The 17,073-nt window shown below is 35.3% G+C and overlaps 1 protein-coding gene across 1 annotated transcript in view; it reads right to left on the bottom strand.

The window, feature by feature from the left end:
* LOC136042821 (MDS1 and EVI1 complex locus protein EVI1-B-like) overlaps window positions 1-10,804 on the bottom strand; it is a 60,098-nt gene extending 49,294 nt beyond the window's left edge. The window contains exon 1 of the mRNA XM_065727757.1: window positions 10,687-10,804. The gene's annotated coding sequence lies outside the window, so the exon portion shown is untranslated. The remainder of the gene's footprint in view (window positions 1-10,686) is intronic.
* Between the last annotated feature and the right edge of the window lie 6,269 nt (window positions 10,805-17,073).

Genomic DNA, 17,073 nt, shown 5'->3' with positions numbered 1-17,073 from the left:
CCACAAAGCCCTACTTCTTGTCTATGTACCTTATCCTTCCTGCACAAGTAAAAAAAAATCCTATATCACCCAACTTTGTGCTTCCTACCCCTGGGATATGGGATATAGGCAACCAGTGCAGGATGGACACCAACACATCTTCTCAGGTCTACACCAAAGCGCTTAAGCCAGACAACAAGAAGTCCCTGGGATCTCATTCCCAGAGGCTTTGTGCAATCCTGTGCCCATCTTGCTCACAACATGGTTTTCAGCACTTATGATGCTTTTTTATCAGCAAGAGTCAAAATCCTGCACCAACAATCTCAAGCCTATTACCTCCAAGTCATTATATATTCATAATTATAAATATTTTCCTACTACAGGGAGACAGCCCATAGCAGATAAGTTAACTAAGAAGAAATTTTTTAGCCCAAAAACACCTACCAAAACAGGCCAAACCCAGAACAATTATTTATTAATCAGAATCCTGTACAGAAGCTGTCTTTTACTAGGTTATAATTTCATCTAGGTGCACCAATCCATAAGTGAGTATGGAGTTGACTGCAAGGTCCTTAGTTTTGCTGGTACCCCAACAGAACCAAGGCAGCCCTTAGCAGAGGTTGTTGTCCATAGATTTGTATCTTAAGCCCTACTGCAGTTGTCTTCCATTTAGAAGATTCTCCAATGATGGTGTTCTGCATCACAATGCAATTTAAGAGTTTTGAAAACATAGCCTCAGTTATTCTATTTTCAAATAGATGCGAATCCTGAGCCAGGGATAGGATTGTCAATTCACATAGAGTTCTATAGGATTTGTCAAAGAATAGGTTGTATAAGGGAATTCCAATAACTTTAAAAGCTACATTGTGAAGCCCAAAAAATTTAATTCATGTAGAGATGCAATCCATGATCCCAAAGCAGTTGTACTCTTCACAAATCTGAAAGCCAGTTTCAAGGGAATTTCACCATTAATAATAAAAGAACCTATAGGAATAAAAGTATCAGCACCAATAATATGTCTGTTGGTGATTATATGATGAAGAAGAAGTTTGATAGTATCCACTAGTTCTCAGAGTGTCTACAAACAAATCAACGTCCATAACCTGCTGTCTTCAAATGTGAAGTATTGCTGCAGTGAGACTAATTGTTGCTCTGAGTGCTGATACAATTGAGTTGCTCAAAAAGATTACTTAAAGCAAGTGTTAATTTTATGTATACTTTGACATTGGAATCTATTAAAAATTTCATGATTCAGTTTACTAACCAAATTATATTCTTTGGCAACTGCCTCTGTAAGCTGTTTATCTGTATCCATGTTTGTAATTTTTTATAGCCTATACACTGATCTTTTAATTCCTTATAAGACTTTTCAGTCATCAGTATAAACCAAGTATAATTTGATAAATTGTTAATAGTGTCCTATCTATGTAGACAATAATCTGTTGAAACAAATTGTGTAGTATGCAATCTTCATAGGACATAAACATAAGAACTAAACAACTTCCAGCAACTAAAACAATGATTTGACACTATGTGCTATTAATGGCTCTGGAGGATCTTTATTTCTTTTGTCTCTTAAGAATTAAACTTGACACACACAATTGGCCAACCTTTCTGAGCCCCCTGAATCCACTGCTGGTAAAATTATTAAAATCTATCAAGCAGGCAATAAACTTCATTGTAACACAGTACATTTTTCTATATGCTGTTACCACTTTCCTGCATCTACTATCCTTTTCATCTACTAGCCTTGGATATTTTGTATAAATGTATAGAGCTGTATAAAGCTATTGTTAGACCCCATGCTGATTTTGGCATGTGCCTTGCTGATCCCTCTTATTGGCAAGATGTAAGATTCATTGAAAATGTTCAGAGACAACCAACAAAGTGCATGAAAAGCCTAAAATCAGCACCATATGAGGACTGCCTCAAGCAACTTAAGCCACCTACCCTTGTCTAAATATACATGCATAGTTATACAATGATGACTTACAAAACTTCAAAAGGAAAACTATCATTTTCGTCAGGAGCCATAGTCCAGCCATCACCACACAAGAGGACACTCCAAAAAGCTGCTGATCAAGAATCTATTAAATATACTTCTTAAGAAGAGTCACAAAACAGTGAAATCAATTGATAGAAGAACTGTCAGCACTCCTGCTATCCAGTCTTTCAATTACAAACTTGACAAGGAGAGGAAGAAGAGGCAATGAAGGTTCAACTGGGAATCTTTAACTCATGATTATTACAGGTCCAGAAGACCTTAAAGCCCATTTCTAAGAAAACACTTTTCGGAGTTTCAATGTTTCAAACACTCTCATTACAAGTATTTACAAATGTTTTATCCGACTAAAGTAGAGCTTTCAACTAATGTTTAGTAAAAATTTAATTTCGGTGTTGAATTTCTAACTGTAATCAAGGGTCTCCACGGTCAAATACGGTCCCTATTCTTACCCTTCCAAAAATGGACAATTTATGTAATGGAGAACTACACTTATCCACTATCGTCTTTTGGGTTTTTCCGCAAAATAGACGCTGTGAAAATAGAAAACAGCCTAAGAGATTTAGAAAAAGCTTTCAACACACATTTAACCAGTTTCCTTCATTTAATCTAGGCTACTGTATACTTTGATTTGTGAGATTTACAAAGGTTTACATGTTCGATGCCAAATGCTTATTTGGTATAGGTGTAGAATAGCGATTCATCTAGAGTAGACAAGCCACAACAAAACAGCAACACCTTTAGATTACAAATCTTATGTTCATTTTTGTGATTTTCTTTACGTTTTCGACAAATCACCTGTAGCCACCCTTCTAATGGTCTAATATATCCAGAGGCTGTTTCAAAATTTAACAGCGATTGATGAAAACTGATTCAAATCTTTCGCTAATAGACTAGAGAAAATCATGAGGGACCACATAACCTGTCCCACCAGCCATATTCCGGATCTTTTGAAGTTTTTTGAAAAACAATTTAAGAGCACCAGCATACAGCGGGCATCCAATCTCAGTGTTGGTTTTGATGCAAGAGTTGTCAACTGCTATATGGTGGTAGAAGATTTTGAAGCAAAAGGTGATTCCAAATTTCTTGCACAAGAAGCTCTCATCTGATCTAGACGTGTTCTCCAAGAAAAATCTGTTGAGATGTGGATTCCAAGAGAAAGACCGAGATCATCGATCTTTTATAAGTCGAGAAGAAGTCAGGGTGCATCTGTGGCACTTCTCATCCGGAGTTTTGAAACTCCTTTGTTTTTAATGTTTTAAATTGCTCATTTATGTACCAAACCATTTCCAATAAAAAAAAATCCATCTAGAGGCCAGGGAGGTTTTGATTGGGTCTTTGTATTTGAAATTACTATGTGCTTTGTAAAGTCGTTGGTACAGTGATCCGCCTGAAAACTCCGAAATATAGGCAAGATATGGCAAAACAGAACTGACTCAGCATGAAACAGAAATATGACTCTCAGCAAACCGTATTTCATCTGATAGACAAATTTTTATTTCGACAATCAACCGGGAGTTTTAAGGGAAAAAATGTACCAGAAGATTATTGGGAAGACTCAGTTAACAATAAGCACCTTGAAATTTCAGGTTTTAACCTTCGAAGGCAGTGGCTGCTTGGAGACAAGCTGTGATTTCAGTTAAACTACTAGGTACCTCAGATTTATTATAGCTTCTAATAAGGCCTTTTCCACATGCCACATCTATTGCTGGCACAAAATGGTAAAGTGATTCTACGAAATCTATTTTTGTTGTTAGCAAGAAACAGTAAAGTGATTCTACGACATTTATTTTTGTTGTTGGCAACTCAACTACTCAGCTAAAAGGTACTGGAGGCAGCAGCCTTTTGGCCTCCTTGGGCTGGCCTCGGGTGTAATCAGTACTACAGACGAAGTAGTATCTACAAACGATGCTTTATAGATCCCCCTTTGAATATTCCTTCACCCTTTTTATTCTTTTAGACACTTCATTTAATATACTTAAAAATATAAAAAAAAACCTAAAAACTGCTTATTAAAGATTGATCAATAATAATACATCAATGAATTAAGCAAAGTCTTTGGTGTAGAGGGTTGTGGTTTTAATTGATAGTTTCCTATGTTTATTACTGCTGAGACAAAAATTTAGCTGAAATCACAGAAGTACTGCAAACCTTCGCGTTTCAGTTTATAAGCTAAATGTAGCCAAAAGGGTCTTTTTCACGGATATCTTGGACAAAAAAATACCCTGTAACTGAATGAAATATTTTTTTCTTTGTGGCTGCTGGCGTTTACCTCCCCCCCTGGTGATTACCCCTGGAAAATCCCTCCTGGATAATACCTTCCTAGAAAATACCATCCTCCTTCTCGGAAAATACTCCCGAAAAATACCCTCCCAGGAAATGCCCCCTCCTTCTACGAAAAATAACCCCTCCCTCCCGAGGAAAATACCACCCTGGGAAAATACACCTACCGTGGACATCAAGGCTTTTGGACTTTGAGCATTTTATTTTATTTTTTTCTTATTTCCTTGTGAAAACAGATATGATTTTGCAAAAATAGCTTTTGATGAATCTTTATCTTTTGACAAACTATTGGATAAATTGGTACTAAACTATAAACATTTCTGCTAGTTGTTTTAGGTATACTAAATTTTTTACAAGCTGCATTTGCAAATTGAAACAGATAAATTACAGTCAAAGATTAGTGCTATCTATTTCAGTTTTTATTATACTGAAGTAGAGGGCTCTGCAACATAACATCGCAACATTTAATAAGTTTGGGTCAAAGAAATTCATAAGAGTCCTAGTGGAAGCGGGGGGGGGGGAGGAGAAATGGAGTTGATCTTCCCAAGTCAAATAAAAACGACAGTTAAAAATGGGCTATTTAGTGCCATAAAGACAAAGATGAGTAACAGAAAACTTATCTGTTTCTCTGGATGCTTGAATTATGCTGGCATAGTTTTGACAACATTTTTAAAGACTCTGGATTTCACATGGAGGGGGGGGGGGTAAACTTTGGGTCAGTAGAGGTAGCGGGCCGTTGTCCTTTCTATCCCATAGCAAATACACTCCCTGTCAGGGCATTTTATATAGTCCAATAAATATTCTACATTGATAGAAATGCCATATATTTGAATTCTAGCTAAGCCAGGGCACCAGAAGTAGAAAAGTCAGTTTGTCAGTTGTCTTTGGGTCAGTACTTTTGGATTAGTTTGACAGATTTCTTACAAAAGTAAAAATTTTATCCAATTAAACTTTAATTCAGTGGCTGTCTAGTGTCCTTTTGTAAGTTTATTTCTGGCAGATTTTTTCGTACAGAAATATGTTGAACCTTGGTCTTTCTTACGACCTAAATATCTTCGAAGATCACACTGCCTTTCCATGACGAAAGTAAAACAGTTCAAAATAGGGATGATACCTTTTTATTGACAGTGAACAGATACAAAATTATTTAACTGGATATTTCGAACACTGTATATGTGTTCGAAACATCCAGTTAAATAATTTTATATCTGTTCACTGTCAATAGAAAGGTATCATCCCTATTTTGAACTGTTTTACTTTCCTTACTACTTAAAAGTGCAAAATCGTATATGAAGGTTCAAGTTTAGTGACTGATTGTGAATTTTTAACATAAATAGCAAGATTAAGTTGGATTGTTCAGTCTTGAAGAGAAAAAGAACGCGAAGGCCTAATCCATACCAATCAAACAGTTCGTGATAACGAACTTTTGTAAGGAGTAACCCGGCTCAAAAGTGACCGAAACTCTTTAATAGAACTTTGATACCACTAAATACATAAAAAAAATCAGGTTTTGATGCTGCTGTTAAATATAGCCTTATCAAGTTTAGTTTTACCCATTATAAGTTACGAGCCTTAGAATATTTGCCTTATTTTCGATAAAAGAAGGAAACATCCCCTAAAAGTCATACAAAATTAATGAAAATCACACCATCAGAGTCAGTGTGACAGAAAACCCTACTGAAGAGGTTTTAAGCTCATTTCTGCAAACATATGGGATTTTGTACTTTTTGCCAGTAGACAGATCACGGATGCGTGTTTATTTGTTGTTGTTTTTTTTATTTCAGAGAAGATCGTATCGACCCAGTTATCCTAGAATATCATGAGAGGGCTCATTATAATGGCAATTAAAACAACTAGCGCCCTTTTTAGTGACCCAAAAATTGGAGGGCAACTAGGCTCCCTCCCACGCTCAGTTTTTCCCAAAGTCACAGAATAAAATTTTGAGATAGCCATTTTGTTCAACATAGTCTAAAAATCTACTATGTTTTTGAGGACAACTTAATCCCCCACAGTCCCTGGGGGAAGGGCTGCTAGTTATGAACTTTGCCCATTGTTTGCATATAGTAATGGTTATTGAGAAGCATACAGACGTTTTCAGGGGGATTTTTTTCTAGTGGTGGGGGAGGATTACATGAGAGGATCTTTTCATAGAGGAAGAGAATTTCCATGAAGGGGGTGCTGGATTTTCCAGCATTATTTAAAAAACAATGAGAAAATAATTTTAAAAAAATTTTTTTCACCTGAAAGTAAGAAGCAGCATTAATACTTAAAACAAGCCGAAATTATTGCGTATATGAGGGGTTTCTCCCCTTTTCAATACCTTGTTCTTTAAGCTAAAGCATTTTTAGTAATTTAAAAAGAGCTATTTATCCTAACTAAACGGCCTTTGTGATAAGTTCTAGTAACCTTTTTGTCTAACCATAAGATTTGAGGGCAACTAAGCCCCCTCCCCTGCCACTTTTTTCTCAAAAGCGTCGATCAAAATTTTAAAAAAGCCATTTAGCCAAAAACCAAAATAAAATTAATATAGCCAATCTCGTTTTAATTATTCATTTAGGGTGAGCCAAAGTCAAAACCTGTATTAATTTAAAGATGTTCAGAAAATGAATAAAAAAGGTCTTGTTTAACTGAAAGTAAGGAGCGACATTAAAACTTAAAACAGGCAGAAATTATTCCTTATATGAACGGGATTGTCCCCTCCTCAACGCCCCACTATTTACGCAGAAGTTTGACTCTTTTTCACAACTCTGCTTTTTAAAACAATAAGAAATTTTAGCGTAAAGAGCGGGGTGTTGAGGAGGAGACATGACATTTTCATGCCAGATGGCAATCATGATAAAAACCAAGGTAGCGAAGATAATTGACTTGTTAAATTGGATTACGACATAAAGTTACCTGGCTAGAAACATGCTTATCAATTTCTTTTGCTTATCTTATCAATCAACTTCCCGCTAGTTAGCAGGTTACTAAACAAAATTCCTATTATCGGATACACTCGCTAAAAAAGTTGCAGACCCCCCAGATACAATAATATAAACTGTTTTTCTTAGCTCAAAGTTTTCGAAATTAAACGGGCTTTCTTTTTTAATAGAAAAAATATATCTTGAAAAAAATTTTGAGTTTTTAGGTTTTCTGTTAGAAATTTGTTGACAAAAAATTGATTTTTTTTTAACTGGAGTAGAAAGTGTACTTTTTTTTTGTACAAGCAAAAAATCATATTCGTGTAGCCCCAAGTCTCTTCTTTCTATTGATGTAAGAGTACGCTGGATTTGACCAATCTTATTTGTAAAAAATAAATTTGAATCGTCGAACCCCACTATAGGCCAAATTTGGCGTTTTTGGCCTATATCTCAGAAACACCCCAACGGCGAACAGTTGCCCTACGATATTCGTTTTCAGCATGGTCGACTACCGTGGGATCCCCTCTTAACATTTTTGTACCTTCCGGCATGGGCACTAATCGAAATAAGCGAGATACAGAATCTGGCGCTCTGACTAAATAGGGACTAATTAAAATAGTAACCGATATTTTAGTTTTCAAAATATATATTCGCAAAAAGAATACATTTCCTATGGTTATTCTGAACATTTGAAATTCACTCAATATAAGGTCATTTACCGAAATCTAAATAACTGAGGAAATATTTCTGACTTTAGAAAAGCGGCAAAATACCTCAAAAAGAGCGAAAGATGGGGACGAAGCTACACCATTAGAATCAACATCTCAGATAAGTCGATCATAGAGGTTTTAATCCCCTTTTTAATTTTTTTTTATTATTTCTAGAAAAGTTTCAACTAAACCATCCTAATTTGACTTTTTTTTTCCCCTAGTCCAAGAAACCAGCGTGACGAAGTACATCTCTATGTCAAGATTTTCTAGATCCCCATCGGGATTTGCATGAATATAGAGGGCCTTCTTGAAGGAAAATTATTTTTCAATTTTCCTTCATATGTAGGAACACTTTTAGACTAAGCAAATAGGCTACCAATGATGTTGTAGTGTGAAACCTCTCTTCCTACTGAATCTATAGTAATCTGTGGAATTCTCAGTCTATAACAATTTAGTTTCCTCTTGGACAAATTTGTAGTTTGGTCACAAAAAACGATAGATAATGACAGTTCCTCATTATAAAATTAAGTTTCTTAAAAGAGAGCTAAAACTTTTCTTGATCGTTTGATTGAACAAGCATTACGTATATTTTTCAGTACTATTTCTTACAATATCCCCTAGAAAAGAAGAAACACACTTCTTACAATATCCCCTGGGAAATAAACAACAAAGAAAAAACGAAAAACCCGGGTAAAAAAAATACAAAATTCAACTATTTTTCAGGTTAATAGTTTCAAAATCTCCCTAGCAGAGTTCTCTAATGTGTCGAACAGGGGAATAGTTTTGAATGATCTGCTTCTGTGAATACTTGAAATATGTAGGTTTATTGTAGTTCTGATAAGAAATTTGAAGACGCTAAATTGCAGCTGGGGGGTAGGTGACCTTGGGTTGAAACATTTTACCCTATAAAAAAATTTTGTACTTGATGTTGAATCTACCAAACTTTATGTAAATTCCCACTCATGTGAAATACCACATCTATTATTCATTATGAGTGTATACTGTTACATCTAAATATTTAGGACAAAAAATACTTCAGCTTGTTTTGTCCCAAAGAAAAAATGGCTCGTAAACTTTTGCAATTCAAGATATAGGTTGAGAGTTACATAGTGAATGACGTCTTATTGAAATATGATCACAGAAAAAACTGAATATTCTCATTTCTGTGTTTTCATAACAACAGTGTCCACAAGAAATATTCTTGAAAAACCCATTTTACATTTATATAGTTTCCAGGATTATCTATCGTTTTCTAGTTCGATACTCCATTGCTTTGAATTAAATAAAAAAACAAGTTTTTTAACTGAAAGTAAGCAGAGAGATTAAAACGAACAGAAATTACTCCGTGTATGAAAGGGGCTGTTCCTTCTTCAACCTCCCGCTCTTTACGGTAAAGTTTGACTCTTTCTCTCAATTCTAGTTTATAAAACAATAAATAACTTTAGCGTAAAAAGGGGAACGTTGAGGACGGAACAGCCCCTTTCATACGCGGAGTAATTTCTGTTAGTTTTAAGTTTTAATGTCGCTCCTTACTTTCAGTTAAAAAACTTGTTTTTTTATTTAATTTCTGAACGTTTTTGAATTGATGCATGTTTGATTTTGGCTCGCTGCAAATGAATAATGAAAACGAAATTTGCGTATTAATTTTGTTTTTGATAAATGACTTTCTCTTAATTTTGATCAAACGATTTTGAGAAGAAGGGTGGGGGATGAGGCCTAGTTGCCCTCCAGTTTTTTGGTTACTTAAAAAGGCAACTAGAATTTTTAATTCTTAACAAACGTTTTTATTAGTAAAAAATATACGTGACTCACAAATTAACTTATGTAACGAATTTCAATATTCGTATGTTTTTATCATGTATATGAAGGGGTTTGCCCCCTTATTAATACCATGTTCCTTACACTAAAGCTTTAATTTTGTCCCAATTCTTTAATATTTACCCCTGAATCACAAAGGTCGTAGAATAAATAGCTGAAATTACTAAAAATACTTTAGCGTGAAGAGCAACGTATTTAGAAATAGATGAACCCCCATATGCGTACAAATCTCTGTTCGTTTTAAGTTTTAACGCTGGTCCTTACTTTCAGTGGAAAAAACTGTTTCATGTTTATTTTTTCATTGTTTTTTTAAAAATAGTGCTAGAAAATCCTGCGCCCCCCTCATAGAATTTCTCTTCTCCCATGAAAAATTCCTCCAAGGAAATATCCTCATACGCAGCCCCCCTCCTCCCCAGCCAAAAATTCCCCTGAAAAGGTCTGCACACTTCCAAATAACCATTTCTGTATGTAAACGCTGGTCAACGTTTGTAACTTGCAGTCCCTCCCCCAGGGACTCTGGGGGAGTAATTCAGTCCCAAAAACATAGTTATTATTTTTGTTCAACAAAAAGGCTATCTCAAAATTTTGATCCATTGACTTTCGGAAAAAATGAGCGTAGGGGGGCCTAGGTGCCCTCCAATTTTTGTTATTTAAAAAGGTCAAAAGAACTTTTAATTTTCGTTAGAATGAGTCCTCTGGCGACATTCTAGGACCCCTTCTCCCTTTCCACATTCTCCCTTTCCAGGTGATAAATCCAATTTGTGAAAAAACAGCAAATTATAGAAATTATATTAAAGTGTGATGAAACTGCAGTCAAAATGTGTTAATTACAATGATTATGCAACCTATTAAGGAAGAGTTATTTCTTAACATATTTACTTTTTAACTGCACGAATTCTTATCTTATACGCTAATTTATATTGTTTTAAAGAAAATGCCTTGATTTAAACAACTATAGCACTGAAAATTCAGAAATCAAAAACAGGAATCTTACCGTTTCAGATACTAGATGTGCTAACTCAACGGGGTTTACGATAAATCACTTAGGCAAAGGCACCTTATGCATATATCCCTTTGGTTAAACACTATTTTTACAAACTTATGAAGCAAGCAATAAAGGTATTCTAACTGTGTTCCAACTCTTCTTGGAAACCACAGCGCCGTTTTGCTAGGCGTCATTTACCGTGTCAAATATCTCCTAGCACTAGTTTTTACCACTCTAGGTATATCAAATAGTTCGGGACAACAAGCTTGAAGTTGCTCCGACAAATAGTAAATGAAACCCTAAATAGTAACTAAAAACTCAATTTTGAAAACAATTAATGCGTTTGAAGAATTACCTTCTCAAATGGAAAGAAACATATAAAACTCAAATTTAACTAAACCTACGTTGCCTGAGTGACGTGAAGTGTTGCGGCAACCTTTGTCCGGCTTCGCCGAATAAAGTGTTGCGAGAGCAACACTTTGGTTTTGTTTCTTTGCTATCGGTTAAACGCTGAAGTTGTCAGCCTATCGAAGCTCTTAAAACGTTATGTTCAAAGAAAAACGCGATCATTAATCACAAGATCAAAGGCTATTCCTCAGCGTTGAAAAAAACACAATAACAAAAGAATATCGAAGGAAGGGACTAAATTGACTTTGCAGCCAGTTGAACATTATCCTTTTCAATCGTAGACATCGTGACGGATGAAAGCTTAGAACAATTTCTTATATAATCCAGTTGGTATTATAAAGCTATCTGTAACTTTTCAGGATAAAAATACCATAAATGACACTATTAATTATGAAGAAACTACTATGAAATATTTTTTATCAGCTCATCACGAGCTATCGATTATACCGAAAGAAGGGACTTAATTGATTTTGCAGCCAGTTGAACTTTATCCTTATCAATCGTAGACATCGTGACGGATGAAAACTTGAAACAGTATCTTATATGATCTAGTTGGTATTATAAAGCTATCCGTAACTTTTCAGGATCAAAATACCATAGATGAGACTCTATTAATTATTACGAAACTGCCTCGTTGTTTTACATTATCGTTTGTACACGGTGCGTAAACACTTAATTCTAGGTTACGGTGAGCATGGGTAGGCTACACGAACTAGCAAAAGTTACAAACCCCTCTTCACTAAAGATGATTGTAGCCTAACAGACGATTATTCCTCACAAGTCCCCTACATGTCTTACCACTGGAACTAACTGGGTCTTACCATCAAATACACTGGAAACCAATAATAGGTACACCAAATAGAAAAATTTGCAAACCCCTTTTTTTTCCGTAGGCCAACTTTCTAACGTCACCACTTAGAAAGGAGCAAGGGATAAGCTCCAATTTCCTTAGCAATGACAGAACTTTCAAAGTTTAAGAGGTACATCTGATAACATTTCTCTACCTCAATCCCAGGTCCGAAAAAACAAATGATAAACCCAGCCGAAATCACGGCAGCACTTTCGGACCCGTGGAAAAATGCCACTTTTTTGCTTGTGTAAATTTTTCTATTTATCACTCAAAAAAGATATATTGGCTGTGGAGATGGGTAACTGCCACATTTATTTAACACTAATAGATTTTAGTCCATCTTCAATTTGAAAGTGGTGCCTGCCTGCTTGCCTGCTAGAACGGAGCTTTCCACTCGAAAGCAGAAACATGGTTTGATGAAATGAAAGCTTGGCTGCACAACTTCAAATACTCCTCTCTGACATAGGCTACATAACTCCACTTCACTTCGCACACCATAGACTTTGGGTCGTGGACAAGCAAAACCATCCTTTTAGGCCCCAGGCAAGAGTTCTGCGGAGCTTTCAAAAACGTAATGCCATATTCATCAATCCGGCCTGAAATCCACACTTTCCGTAAAAACCGCCAATTACCGGGGATAAGCTGACATCGGCGGCATAGAAAAAAAAAGGGACAAAACCAAAGTGTTCTCGCAACACAATTATTGCCCATCGAAAGCTATGAGCCTAAGATCGAGGCAATGATGGTAAATCATGCACCGAGGACATATAAACTTCTTATGGAAGGAATGGTTGTGTAAACTTCCGAAGAGGCTCATTTAATTGGAAATTTAAAGTCCTAGATCACTTTTCAAACAGTTCGTCGTAACGAACTGTAGTAAGAAGTGACCGGGTTCAGTAGTAACCGAAACTACTGAATTTTTGATACCCATAGTTACATCAAAAGGATTGTATTTTAATGCTAATTTTTAATGTATAATTTTCATCAAGCTTAGTCTTACCCATCAAAAGTTACGAGCCTGATAAAATATGCCTTATTTTTGAAAATCACGAAAAAACACCCCTTAAGAGTAATAGAATCTTAACGATTTCACACCATCAGATTCAACGTATCAGATAACCCTACGGTAAAAGTTTCATGCTCCTATCTACAAAAATATGGAATTTTGTATTTTTTGCCACAAGATAGATCATGGATGTTTATTTGTTTTTTTTCCCAGGGGTGAGCGTTTCGACCCAGTGGTCCTAGAATGTCACAGGAGGGCTCGTTCTAACGGAAATTAAAACTTCTAATGCCCTTTTAAAGTCACCAAAAAATTGGAGGGCACCTAGGCCTCCTCCCACGCTAATTTTTTCCCCAAAGTCACCAGATAAAAATTCTTAGATAGCCATTTTATTGAACATATAGAAGCTAAAAACTATGTCTTTGGGGAAAACTTACTCCCCTACAGTCCCCGTGGGAGGGGCTGCAAGTTTCAAACTTTGACCAGTGTTTACAAATTGTAATGGTAATTGGGAAGTAAACAGGCACTTCAGGGGGATTTTTTTTTGGTTGACGGGAGGGGTTGAAAGGAGGGGGTTATTCGGGGGGAACTTTACAAGGATGAAATTGTCATGGGGGAAGGGAATTTCCATGAAGGTGTTCAGGATTTTTTTTAAATTTTTTTTAAAGAGCGATGAAAAAATAAATATGAAAACGTTATTTCAACTTAAAGTAAGGAGAAGAATTAAAACTTAAAACGAACAGAAATTATTATGCGTAGGGTGTATCTCCTCCTAATACCTTGCTCTTTACTCTAAACTAATTTTATTAATTACGACTATTTGTTCTATGGCCTTTGTGATTCAGGGGTCATTCTTAAGGAGCTGGGACAAAATTTAAGCTTTAGTGTAAAGAGCGAGGTATTGACGAGGGGGCAATAAACATAATAAAAACATACGAATTTAGAAGTTCGTTACGTTTGTTACGTATATGTTTACTAATAAAAACGTTTGTTAAATTAAAAGTTCTACTTGCCTTTTTAAGTAACCGAAAAATCGGAGGCTATCTAGGCCTACTCCACTGCTCCATTTTTTCTCAAAACTGCCCAGTAAAAACTATAAGAAAGTCATTTAGCAAAAAAAAATGTAGATTTTGTTTTAATTATTCATGTGCGGTGAGCCAAAATCAAAACATGCATTAATTCAAAAGTTTTCAGAAATTAAATAAAAAAAATATTTTTTAACTGCAAGAAAGGAGCGACAGTAAAACTTAAAACTAGCAGAAATTATTCAGTATATAAAAAGGTTTGTCCCCTCCTCAACACCTCGCTCTTTACGCTAAAGTTTTTTATTGTTTTAAAAAGAAGAGTAGTGAGAAAGAGTCAAACTTTACCGTAAAGAACGAGGAGTTGAGGAGCAACCCCTTTCATATACGGAATAATTTCTGTTCGGTTTACGTTTTAATGTCGTTCCTACTCGTTCCTCGTTCCTACTTGCAGTTTAAAAAACTTGTTTGTTTTATTTAATTCAAACTAGAGACGGAACATTTTATCTCTCTTTACGTTCACTCACCAACAGAATTTTCAACTCAAGTACGTTAATATTTGTCAATGACTGCTATGAAAATAAAACCTAAACACTTAGAAGTGTATTGAAAAATCACTCAAAAGTTAATGAAAAAAGAGGAAGAAAATGAAACTTACATCACTTTCTCGAATACAGTCCACGGGGAGGAGATCATTGCCATGTCTTAGACGGAATTTTATAATTCTTTCAGCTGCAATCAGATCATCAACTTCGTGCGTTTTAACACATTCCAGCTTTACGAATGACCTTATGAAGTCCTTACGAGTGGCTTTTGAAGAGTTTTATTAACTGAGCCAATAGTAATGCGTATATTCCCATTCTCTGGACTGGTTTGATCAAATGACTTGCAAGGTCTAATTTGTCATCCAATTGCAGCGTTTTTGCTAAAAATTAAACTGCAATTTAAAGCATTTCTTTTTACCAAAAACCATAAAAGAATTATAGGACGCTAAAAACACCCTCAGATGCTCTAAAGGGTTCCCAAATAGAAAGTTTTTAAGAAATGTTCTAACACCCATGCTGCCTGATATTCGTAAGGGGTCCGACGGATAGCGAATGAAACTGAAAAATGTGCTCCGGCCTCAGACAGTTATTAAGCCCCAGCTGTTTCAATTAGGAAGGTACCCAACGCGGGGAAAAAAAATTTTGAAACGAAAGCTCCCTTCTCTAGTTATTTACACGAGTGAAGATAGTTCATGACGCATTTTCGGAAGAAAATTCTAAATATCTTGAGAGTCAGCAAGACTGGGGAAAACGGATACGACAGAGCTAATCAGTTTAAGGGGCTGGGCTGCTTTGTATGTAGGGTAAAGTTTTAGAAACGAAATGATACCTCGTATGTGGTTTACCACTACTGATTTACCCTCTGTAAAGCTTTATAAAAAGCTAAATCCCTACCATGTAGTTTAAGGAAATAATTTTTTAAATATTTACAGCATGTTTTCCCAGATAGAGGCCCCAGATGTCCATGAACTTACCGATACACCTTCTTATTTGGGTATTTGGTTTAATTTTAGGCTACTACTAATAAGGCTTTATCTCGTTTCTCGAATTTTCTCTCAACTATGGAGCAAGCTAATCAAACCATTGAATTTAATAGTCCTCAAACCGGAAACAAATATCAATGCAACATAGAAGTTGTTAATTCAAAGGACACTCAAGGGATTCAAAAGACATCCTCGAATCCCATAGTTTATTCATTAATTAAACTTAGAGCAAATATTCAACACAGTAGCCTCTTGCCATTTGGGATGCCCGAGGCCCGGTCCAAAGCCTCTAAAGAGCCCAAAACGAAGAAAATCGTGTCATTCTAATATCAGTAGAGAACCACGAATGGCAATAAAAGGCAGACAAAGGCAACTAATTTATTTGACAATTTGGTAAAATTGTACTTTAGTTACTTTTTGCTATATTTACACCTAGGTTTTCTATAAATAAAACTGTTGATTGTCTCCCGGTTTCTTTATGATTGTCCACTCTATTAAAAATACTTCCCACTCAATCTGTAAAAACGCCTGAAAATTGTTGAAATTCTGGTAAAGCGTCCGTATTTCCGTTTGTTTTATAACCAACTTTTATTCAAATTTAAAACGAGTACAAATTCTTCAAAGCAAAGCTATACGACTTACTGGTGGATTCAAAGAAAACAATCAATGACATTGAGGGGTGTTATAATAAACTTTAAGTGCTTAATGTTTGGCAACTTCAAGACTACCAAGCAGGAATGTTGTCGTACTAGAGTTGGAATTGTATCAGTCCTGACTTATTTCATGGTTTTTACTAAGTAAATAAATCACTTCATATTTATAGTACCCGCAATGCTGATAATATAGTCACTAGATACAGAAGTGGAACTACAGCAGGTTTCTATGTCAGATACTTAGGTCCTAAGGTTTGAAATCCTCTTCAAGAGAGCGTTCGGGTGGTGGAGCACTTTGGTTTATTTAAGAGAAAAATGAAAAACTTTCTTTTGGGTCTTGGTTAATAAATGCATTGTCTTTTTTTTTATTTTTGCATATTCTTGTTTTATTTTAATGATTAAAAATTGGTCATATTTCAATTGTTTTATTTATTTTATTTTCCTGTTTTTGTTCATTTGTTAAGTGTTTGTTATATATGTAGTTGCCTAGTATCAAGTGCTTAATTTGTAAAATCCATAAGTTCAACTCTCGCCATTTTTGTTGATAGTGTTTAAATTTGCTATCTCAACTTTTAGGTGCATACAGAACCTTTGACAGGTTTTATGCAAGGTGTCCATTGTATCTTCAAATGTCCAGTTTATTTCATATATAGATTCATGAGCTTTCTGTCGATTCAATATGTATTGGCACTTTTTCTTTGCCAATTAAGTCAATCGTGCGAACCATTGGAATTCTTTGCTTTTGGGTTCTCCGAATTATTTTATGGATAGTAAGTTGCTATGAAAGTAATTATATTTTTAAATACTAGTTATTTCTAAATATTTTTAATATATATTAAACGTAGTATTGAAAATGTATGCAAATTTTTATTTTCTCTCATTAAGTAATGTAATATAAGTATCTACATGCATAAAAATCTTCCTCCGTTTTT

Source organism: Artemia franciscana, unplaced genomic scaffold, assembly GCF_032884065.1.
Source record: "Artemia franciscana unplaced genomic scaffold, ASM3288406v1 Scaffold_209, whole genome shotgun sequence".
In the NCBI taxonomy this organism is placed as follows: domain Eukaryota; kingdom Metazoa; phylum Arthropoda; class Branchiopoda; order Anostraca; family Artemiidae; genus Artemia; species Artemia franciscana.
Note: the sequence above shows the minus strand (reverse complement) of the source record. Positions and strands in the feature narration are given on the sequence as shown.